At 37.5% G+C, this 10,660-nt stretch overlaps 1 pseudogene; it reads left to right on the top strand.

The window, feature by feature from the left end:
• Nucleotides 1-6,916: 6,916 nt before the first annotated feature.
• Nucleotides 6,917-7,652, top strand: LOC105745191 (14-3-3 protein zeta/delta pseudogene; annotated as a pseudogene).
• Nucleotides 7,653-10,660: the final 3,008 nt, after the last annotated feature.

Genomic DNA, 10,660 nt, shown 5'->3' with positions numbered 1-10,660 from the left:
AAGTCAAGGGCAAATCATTTATTTAAAGTCTTTTCTAAATTAGGATCAAGCTTTGAGGGAATGAGGAATAGCTAAACCATTGTTGAACTCTGTATAAGATGCATCTGTTCCCATATAGGAAGAGTGCTCTTTGAATCCAAAATGAACTCCTCTCTTATAGAAGGGAAACTGAGGATATAACCACTGTTTAGATCTTATTTACAAAATAAGCATTCCTTTGAGCTACATATAACATTCCCAAAGCAACTGATCCAAGAAATCAAATGTATTTCCATTTTTTCAAGCACACTTTCTAGTAACACATCATGGACAAGGAAAACCAAAAAATTGAGTCAAGCTAATGCCCCAGCAGAATGATCCAAAATGTATGTGAACAGCCTCATTCATCTTTTGATCTCTGTCTTGGCATGCTGGGCAAAGCGGTTCTGCCCAAGTGTCAGCTGGCTGCTGTCTCCACCCTTCAGGCTTTGAGCACACAATGCAGATATCACTGCATTGCAAGCCAGCCTTTGTTCCTTGCACTCACCCTCCCTTTACCTTGTCTTTTGGTAAATCACTGAGGCTTATAATATCCTTATTTAATTCTCTGTGGAATATGAAATAAGAGTATTATAACAGAATTTAAAAGAGGAATCAACTTGAATGCTGCCATGGAGAAAATTGGATATTATTTAAAGTGTCAAGGAGCAGAGCTGAATCTAAGTGCCTATGAACCTTGACATGGCTCTCTTTTTTAATATAAAACTCTTTCCCTTAATATTAATGCTCAACTAGACACTGATAAACAGAAGCACTTAGTGTAAAATATACTAAATTATCCCGTTCTTTGATAAATGAAAAGGTATTAGTGTCAGCCCAATTTGGAGTCACCCAGTCTCGCAATTTCCCAGGATTAAAGATAGTGTTATACATGTACATTCACAAGCAGCACACTTTGGTTCTCCCATTAAGAGATGCAAAGAGATTGAGAAATTAGCTAAGAGTATTCCTTCTGGAATGAGACTTGATGTGTAATCAACATATTTTGTAAAAACCAGAGTGAGGGTTTGATATTTGCCCATTTTATTTAAATAATCATATTTCTCCTATTGAAATGTAACTTGTCCCCTAGTTAATGACTCAGAAGAAGCAAATGCTTAATTAGGGCAATAATGATCTATGCTATAATAATTTAAATGGCAAGATTTTGCAGTCAGAGAAGAAGAGCAATTTTTCATGACCAATTCTTTAAGGGCACTGTCAATTTATCTTCTCTATTCCTCATCTTATCTAGCTGTTCACTCACAGTTCACAAATCAATGAAATTGTAATAGAATTGATTCCCATTTGTAACTCTGTGGTTGTTCCATAAGAAGTCCTCCTATCAATTTATTTTTTTTTTAAAGATTTATTTTTATTTATTTAATTCCCCTCCCCTCCCCTGGTTGTCTGTTCTCTGTGTCTATTTGCTGCGTCTTGTTTCTTTGTCCGCTTCTGTTGTCAGCGGCACGGGAAGTGTGGGCTGCGTCATTCCTCGGCAGGCTGCTCCCTCCTTCGCGCTGGGCGGCTCTCCTTATGGGGCGCACTCCTTGCGCGTGGGGCTCCCCTACGCGGGGGACACCCCTGTGTGGCACGGCACTCCTTGCACGCATCAGCACTGCGCATGGGCCAGCTCCAGACGGGTCAAGGAGGCCCGGGGCTTGAACCACGGACCTCCCATGTGGTAGACGGACGCCCTAACCACTGGGCCAAAGTCAGTTTCCCGTATCAATTTAAAAATAAAATTTTAGTACTCTTAAGGGTATAACTGAAGAAAACAGTGACTTTCACAAATAGTACTACCTCATATCTGAAAGATGTGATAGCTCATAAAGCCTGAGGGAAAAAAGCAACTTTCAATCTCATAGTATTGAACTTTTCAGCAGGATCACATTCATCTTGCCTTTGCCTTCTTCTTTGTTTCTTTACTCTGTGGCCATTTACCCCCTTATTCAAATTCACTTCTTCTCAACAAGCCCTGAAGACATTGGTTATTTGTCACAATGTCTTCTTTGCTCTGTCTCTTGAACACTGTATAGAAAGCCATAGGAAAGGAGAAAATAATTTTGCACTATCTCATTTGCAGCAATAGATCTCTGACAAAGGCAGGGAGGAATGGAGAGAGGTAGACGGGAGGGAGTTATGACCATGCTTATTTCTCATGGGAAGGAAAGCTTAGCGACTCAGAGAATTGTCCTGAGCTAAAAAGTTGCAGTTGGAGCCAGGACCGGAGTCCATATCTTCTGAGCTCTGATATACCTTCATTTCTCTTTTTTTTTTTTTTTTAAGATTTATTTTTTATTTATTTCTCTCCCTTCCCCCCCCAAACACCCCCCTCGCCCCGGTATCTGCTCCTCTGTGTCCATTCGCTGTGTGTTCTGTGACTTCTAATCTTATCAGCAGCACCGGGAAACTGTTTCTTTTTGTTGCGTCATCTTGCTGTGTCGGCTCTCCGTGTGTGCAGAGCCATTTCTGGGCAAGCTGCACTTTCTTTTGTGCTGGGTAGCTCTCCTTACGGGGTGCACTCCTTGCGTGTGGGGGGTTCCCCTATGCGGGGGACACCCCTGCGTGGCATGGCACTCCTTGCGCGCATCAGCACTGTGCATGGGCCAGCCCCACACGGGTCAAGGAGGCCTGAGGTTTGAACCACGGGCCTCCCATGTGGTAGGCAGAGGCCCTATCCATTGGGCCAAATCTGCTTCCCTTACCTTCCTTTCTATATCACCATGAGCCTTCTCTACAAATGTCCAGACTGGCTAATGTCCATTTCTAAATTTCTTATATTTCTTCTCATCACAAATGAAGGGGAAAATCTGGTTTGGATCAAAATATGTCAAACCTGAAATATCTCATATAATTAGAGGTTGCGTAATTTCTTTAAGTTTCCAAAATCTGATAGACTAGGACAATTTCAATAAGCAAAAGAAATCAATCCACTTTCATTGCTATTACTTAAATTTGTGACAATTTCTTTTTTAATTTTCTGCTCAGACATTATTTAAAATATTTAAGGTTCATGATATTTTATTAGTTGTGTTTCTGCTTTATCCAAAACTGGCCATTCCTAACACAATGCCACCCAATATCCTTTATCTTATGATCTAGCTTATGTTTGTGAACATGGACCATGAACTAAATCTGAATATAATATTGTCTTGTGTTTCACATAAAGTAACTACCATATTTGTAAAGCATGCTTCATCTAGGCAACGTCATTCAATAATATCAAAAATAGGCGGCGGACTTGGTCCAGTGGTTAGGGCATCCGCCTACTACATGGGAGGTCCGCAGTTCAAACCCCCGACCTCCTTGACCCGTGTAGAGCTGGCCTATGAGCAGTGCTGATGCGCGCAATGAGTGCCGTGTCATGCAGCATAGGGGAGCCCCACACATGAGGAGTGCACCCCGTAAGGAGAGCCGCCCATTGTGAAACAAAGTGCAGCCTGCCCAGGAATGGTGCCACACACATGGAGAGCTGACACAACAAGATGACGCAACAAAAAAAAGAAGCACAGATTTCCATGCCTTTTAACCCAACAGAAGCAGACAAAGAACACACAGCACATAGACACAGAGAACAGACAACCGGGGTGGGGTGGGGGAAGGGGAGAGAAATAAATAAATAATTCTTTAAATAATAATAATATCAAGTTCACACAGATGTCTTAATTTTGGTGCATATAAAGTTTTTGAAGTACACAAAATTAGAAGTTCACTTGTTATAAGAAAAGATCAACGTAAGCAACTTATACCATGAAATCTCGCAAAATTAAATCTGAAACACTGGACAGATACAACCAAATGCTATCAGAGCCAGAACCAATAAGCAGATACTAAACCACGATGACATCAAATCTTTTACCTTTTTCTTTTTAATTCACAGCCTGATCATCCAGAGACGTGGTGCTTGTACATTATTATTCAGCACAATCTCATCAACTTTATCCTTTAGCAATGACCTTATGATAAGAAATTAAGCCCTTTGAAATAGCATTTGTAATTACTCCATTTCCATAAGATTACCATGTCAAATATCACAAGAATACATGTAACAATCTTCTAAAGCTTAAAACCCCCTGGTCACATCGCACTTAAAACCATAGAAAGTGTTATCACAATGTAATCAGCAGAATATAAATTGGTAGATAATCCCTGTGTTTTATGTTCATTCATTTATTCCTGCATTCAACAAATTATTAAATATGTCAGTGTTTCAGGCACCACTCTGTTGGTGTCTGGAAAAAAAAGAAAAAAGGCTATGCCAACATTCTAAAGGCACTCATGATCAGGATTAGATAGGTTCGTTTTTCAAAAAAAAATACTCTGGTAGGCTCTAATTGAAATATATATAGGGTCAGGGGTCTTAGAAGCGTAGAATCAGGAACAATCAACTTTGTAAGAGGGAAATGGATAAGGCTGCCCAAATGAGATGTTATGTGTGAACAGAATCTTAAAAGGGTGGTAGGATATCTCTACACACAGAACAAGTAAGATTCCAAGTAGAAGAAATAACATGTGCGTCCCCAGAGGTGTGTTTAAAAAATAACAAGCAATTCAGGTAAAACACACATGACAAACTATCCAACGCCTCATACCCCTTTCTTCTAAAGCAATGACAAAGGTAAGACAGAGGAAGAGAGTGGCAGAAAACAAAGTTAGAAAAAGCAAATCTGGCACAGATTGTGTAGGAACTTGCTTGCTACCCTAAGGCATTTGAAAGGGTTTTGGTCTTTATACAGATAATGGGAAGCCACTCAAAATTTTTAAACTGGCAAGCCACATGATAAAATACACACTTTACAAAGATAAGTTTTCTGACAGACATGGAGAAAAGAACTGTAGTGATGAAAAACTGGAAATAAAGAGACTGATTAAACTATTGAGTTAGACACAGCCCAGACTAGAATAAAGACTGTAGTTGCTAAAGCAATGGTGGAGGAGAGGTGGGGACAGATTACAGAGATATTTAAGAGATAGATTTCAAAGTAAAGGAACAGTAAATTAGTCAGTGAGTAACTGGGCATAGATGGTGAGCCAGAGAATATCAATATAAAAGCCAGTCCATTTCTGATATTTTTGCATTGGCAGCCTTTGACAAAGTAAGACAAAGTGTCAGTGTGTTCATTAGGAAATTGGAAGTTCAGGAGAAATAAAGGGAGATACTTGAGGGTGGAGGGAATAAGGGTTGGAAAGGAAGATTTTAGAGCTATCAGCAAGTAGGAGGCACTTGCAGTCATGTTACTCAGTGGAAATGCCTAGGAAAAGTATGTAAAGTATAAATAAAATATTTTAAAAATCATCTTTAACTCCTCTTAAAATACAATTGCAATGTGAAAGGTGCAATTTAAATAGGAAAGTATCCAATATTTAATAACTTTGCCCTCCTAAAGCAATGGCAAAATTAAATAGAAAAGTATTCAATGCTGCTAGCGGTAGCCACTTTACTATTTATTTTTCTGGAGTGGGGTTCAGGGAATGGGACACCAAAAGAAGGATATTAATCATTTTGTAAATAAGTAACCAAAAGTCCCCAGGTCAAGGCTGAAGAAAAATAATTCAGGAAATACAAAAATATGCAATGTTAATAACACCCTGATTGTTTTTAAGAAGTTATGTCCTTGGCTAATAATGATAATAATAGGTTACATTTACTTACTGTTACTAGTAGTAACATTAGACACTGCTAAACACTTTATATGCATTAGTTCTATTAATGCTCATAATAAACATATCATTTACACATTATTATAATTCTACAGTAGAAATGAGACAAATAAGGTCTATAAAGATTAAATAAGTACCTTGCCCAAATTTGCAAAGCATGTAAATAAAAAACTGAGATCTGAACACAAGAGTCTCTAACTCCAAGGAACTTGCTATTAACCACTGCATTACATTACCTGGTTCTGTCAGTATTAAATAACTCCTAATTGTTATATTCAGCTTTCTTCACTGAGCAAAAGAGACAAATTCACTCCGCTTCTATTCAATATTGGACTGGAGCCTCAGACTTGGCCCAGTGGTTAGGGCATCCGTCCACCACATGGGAGGTCTGCGGTTCAAACCCCAGTCCTCCTTGACCCGTGTGCAGCTGGGCCATGCGCAGCGCTAATGCGTGCAAGGAGTGACCTACCACACAGGGGTGTCCCCCGCGCAGGGGAGCCCCACGCACAAGGAGTGCGCCCTATAAGGAGAGCCGCCCAGCGCGAAAGAATGTACAGCCTGCTCAGGAATGGCTCTGCACAACGGAGAGCTGACACAACAAGATGACACAACAAAAAAAGACACAGATTCCCTTGCCGCTGACAACAACAGAAGGGGACAAAGAAGACGCAGCAAATAGACACAGAGAACAGACAACCGGGGCAGGGCGGGGGAAGCGGGAGAAATAAATAAATAAATAAATAAATCTTAAAAAAAAAAAATATTGGACAGGAAGTTCAAGCCAGGGCAATTGAGCAAGTAAAAGAAATAACAGGTATTCAAATTTGAAAGGAAGAAGTAAACTCTCTTTTTGCATAGATCACATGAACCTGTTTATATAAAATCCTGACATATGCACTAAAAAACTAATATAACTAATAAAAAAGTTCAGCAAGGTTGGAAGATACAAGATAAACATACAAAAATGTATTTCTGTACAGTGTAATGAACAGTCTGAAAGTGAAATTAAGAAAACAATTCCATTCTCAATAGCACTGAAAAGAACAAAATACTAAGGAATAAATTTAAACAACGTTTTGTACACTGGAAACTATAAAACATCATTGAAAGAAATTAAAGGAAGTCTAAACAAATGAAAAAGACATGCTGAAGAGTCTCAGCCACTGCTGCTGCCCAGAGACTACGGAGCCCTGTCTGTCTGCAGCCACCTACTGCGGACACAGAACCTTCAGTTATGGATAAAAGTGAGTTGGTACAGAAGGCCAAACTGGCTGAGCAGGCTGAGAGATATGATGACATAGCAGCCTGCATGAAGTCTGTAACTGAGCAAGGAGTTGAATCATCCAATGAGGAGAGGAATCTTCTCTCCATTGCTTATAAAAATATTGTAGGAGCTTGTAGGTCATCTTTGAGGGTCATCTCAAGTATTAAGCCAAAGATGGAAGGTGCTGAGAAAAAACAGCAGATGGCTTGAGAATACAGAAGGAAAGCAGAGACTGAGCTAAGAGATATCTGCAATGATGTACTGTCTCTTCTGGAAAAGTTCTTGATCCACAATGCGTCACATGCAGAGAGCAAACTCTTCTGTTTCAAAATGAGAGGGGACTACTATCTTTACTTGGCTGAGGTTGCTGCTGGTGATGACAAGAAAGGGATTGTGGATCAGTCACAACAAGCATACCAAGAAGCACTTAGATCAGCAAAAAGGAAAGGCAACCTACACATCCTATCAGATTGGGTCTGGTCCTTAACTTTTCTGTGTTCTATTACAAGATCCCAAACTCCCCGGAGAAAGCCTGCTCTCTTGCAAAGACAGCTTTTAATGAACCTTTGCTGAACTTGATACATTAAGTGAAGAGTCATACAAAGACAACATGCTAATAATGCAATTACTGAGAGACAACATGACATTGTGGACATCAGATACCCAAGGAGATGAAGCTGAAGCAGGAGAAGGAGGGGGAAATTAACCAACCTTCCAACTTTATCTGCCTCAGTCTAAAATTTACACAGTAGACCATTTGTCATCCATACTGTCCCACAAATAGTTTTTTGTTACAATTTATGACAGGTTTATGTTACTTCTTTCGGAATTTCTGTATTTCCCATGTGATTTTTATGTTTAATATTAGGGGAGTAGAGCCAGTTAACATTTAGGGAATTATCTGTTTTCATCCTGAGGTGGCCAATATGGCGATGTGGAATTTTTATACAAGTTATCAATGTTTGGTTTAGTACTTTGGGTACGTTGCGGCTTCACAAAGGTCAGTGTTAAAACTGCTTCCATGACTAAGCAAAGAAAACTGCCTATATATTGGTTTGTCCTGATGGGGGGTAAAAGGGGTAATTGGTTGCAGTCATAATGTAGTTATTGTGGGTATTTTAAGGTTTGTAGCACTTTCAGGGCTGTGGTAGAAATAGATATTCCATGGATATTACATGTTGAACCATGTGTATCCATGGCATACACAATCTCAATGTGCATACCTTTGACTACAGCTGCAAAAGTGTTTCTTTTAGACAAAGTTGCAACCCAAGCAACCCAATTTACTCTGGAAATGGGTAGAAATGGTTCACATTCCATTATTTGCAAAGGTACTTGCTGTTGCTCTCATTATTTTTGCTATATTCATTTTATTTGTATGTAAATGTTTTGGGCAACCTAAGAACAAATGTAGAAGAATTGATGCAGTAAAAATGAATTGCTTGATATCCATTACTTCATGTGTATCAAGCATAGTAGTAAAACAAACAAAAAAACATGTACTTAAATTTTTTTAGGTTTTTTGTTTTTGTGATTTTTTTTTTGATACTTGCCTAACATCCATGTGCTATAAAAACAGTTAACAGGGAAATAACGTGATGATGGCTAGCTTCGTTTAATGTCTTATGAAATTTTCATGAACAAGTATAATTGTTAATATATGTATTAAATTGATGTAAGTGGAATAAAAGTTTTATGAATGGACTTTAAAAGAAAAAAAGATACCCCGTATCTCTGGGTCAGATGTTAAGATTGCAATACTCCCCAAATTGACTTACAGATTCAATGCAATCTCTAATGAATGGTCTGCAGAAATTGACAAGATGATCTTATTATTTATGTGGAAATGAAAAGTTCTTAGAATAAATATTCTTGAAAATAAGAACAAATTTGGAGGACTTACAGTTCCTGATCTCAGAACTTACTACATGTTTACCTGTGTTCATAGCAGCATTATTTATAACAGCCAAAAGCAACACAAGTATCTATCAACAGAAAAATAGATTAAAAATTTTTAAATGTGGGATATCCACACAATGGAATAATATTCAGTCAAAAAGAAGGAAAGTGCTGATATATGATACAACATAGAAGAACCTTGAAGATTTTTTGTGAAATAAGCCAGACACAAAAGTACAAATATTGTATGATTTCTTTCAGATGAAATAGTTAGAATAACCAAATTCATAGAAAAAGAGCAGACCAGAGATGAGGGTAAGAGTTGGAAATGGGAGTTATCACTTAATGGATATAAGCTCCTGCTCAGATGATGAAAATGTTCTGGAAATAGTGGTGAAAGTTGCACAATGCTGCCCATGTACTTAATGTCACAGAATTGTGCAGTTAAAATGGTTAAAATGATTTTTGTTATGTATATTTTACCACAAACTCTTTAAAGTTAAAAAAAATGCTATAAAGCTACAAGACAATATAGTACTGGCATAAAGACAGAAATATAGGTTAATAGCATAGAATTGGAAGCCCAAAAATAAACCTTCACTTTTATAGTGTAGTCTTTTCAGCGTATGGTGCTGGAACAATTGGATATCCATATACAAGTTGGACCGCTACCTCACACCATACACAAAAATTAACTCAAAATGAATCACAGACCTAAATGTAAGATCTAAAACTACAAACTTCTTTGATGAAAACACAGGAATAAATCTTAGTGACCTTGGATTAGAGATTGTTTATTTAAATATGACAAGTGCCAAAAAATCAGAGGTTTTACTTCAAAAGACACCATCAAGAAAGTTAAAAGATAGCACACAGAATGAGAGAAAATATCATAAAAGATATATCCAGAATATTTAAAGAATTCTTAAAACTCAGTAATAAAAAAACAAATTGAAAAATGGGCAAAGGATTTGAATAGACATTTCTCCAAAGAAGATATACAAAAAGATATTTCATGGACATGAAATAAGCACATGGAAAGATGCTCAATATCATTAATCATTAGGAAATGTACTTCAAAACCACAATGAGATAACCTCTTCATATCCACTAGGATGGCTGCAATCTAAAAGACAGCCTATAACAAGTTTTGGTGAGGAGGTGAAGAAACTGGTATCTTCATACATTGCTGATGGGAACAGTTTGCTGGTTTCTCAAAATATTAAACAGAATTACCATAGTACCCAACAATAATCCAAAAATTCAATTCTTTTGGTATCTACCAGGAAAAATGAAAACACATGTCCACACAAAGATTTGTATGCAGATGATCACTGCAACATTATTCACAATAGCCAAAAAGTAGAAACAACTCAAATATCCATCCAACTGGTGAATGGGGAAAAAATGTAGTGTACTCATATAATGGAACACTCTTTGACAATAAAAAGAATGAAATATGGATACACAATACAACAAAAAAAGGACCTCGAAAATAGTAAGCTCAATGAAATAAGTAGATGCAAAATATCATATTTTTTACTTCCTTTATATGAACCGTACAGAAAAGGCAAATCTATGTTCAAAGAAAGTAGATCAGTAGTTGATGGAGGAGGGAATGAGAAGTGACTATAAATGAATACAGTGCTTCTTTTGGAGTGATGCAAATGTTCCAAAATAATATTGTGGAGATGATTGCATAACACTGTAAGTTTACTAAAAGCATCAAGTTGTACACTTAACATGGATTAATTTATGATATGTAAATTATACTTCGATAAAGCTGTTAATAAAATGTAAAAAACAGTGAGACAA

This window comes from Dasypus novemcinctus, chromosome 3, assembly GCF_030445035.2.
Source record: "Dasypus novemcinctus isolate mDasNov1 chromosome 3, mDasNov1.1.hap2, whole genome shotgun sequence".
In the NCBI taxonomy this organism is placed as follows: Eukaryota; Metazoa; Chordata; class Mammalia; order Cingulata; family Dasypodidae; genus Dasypus; species Dasypus novemcinctus.
This window is presented reverse-complemented; position numbering and strand designations above follow the sequence as displayed.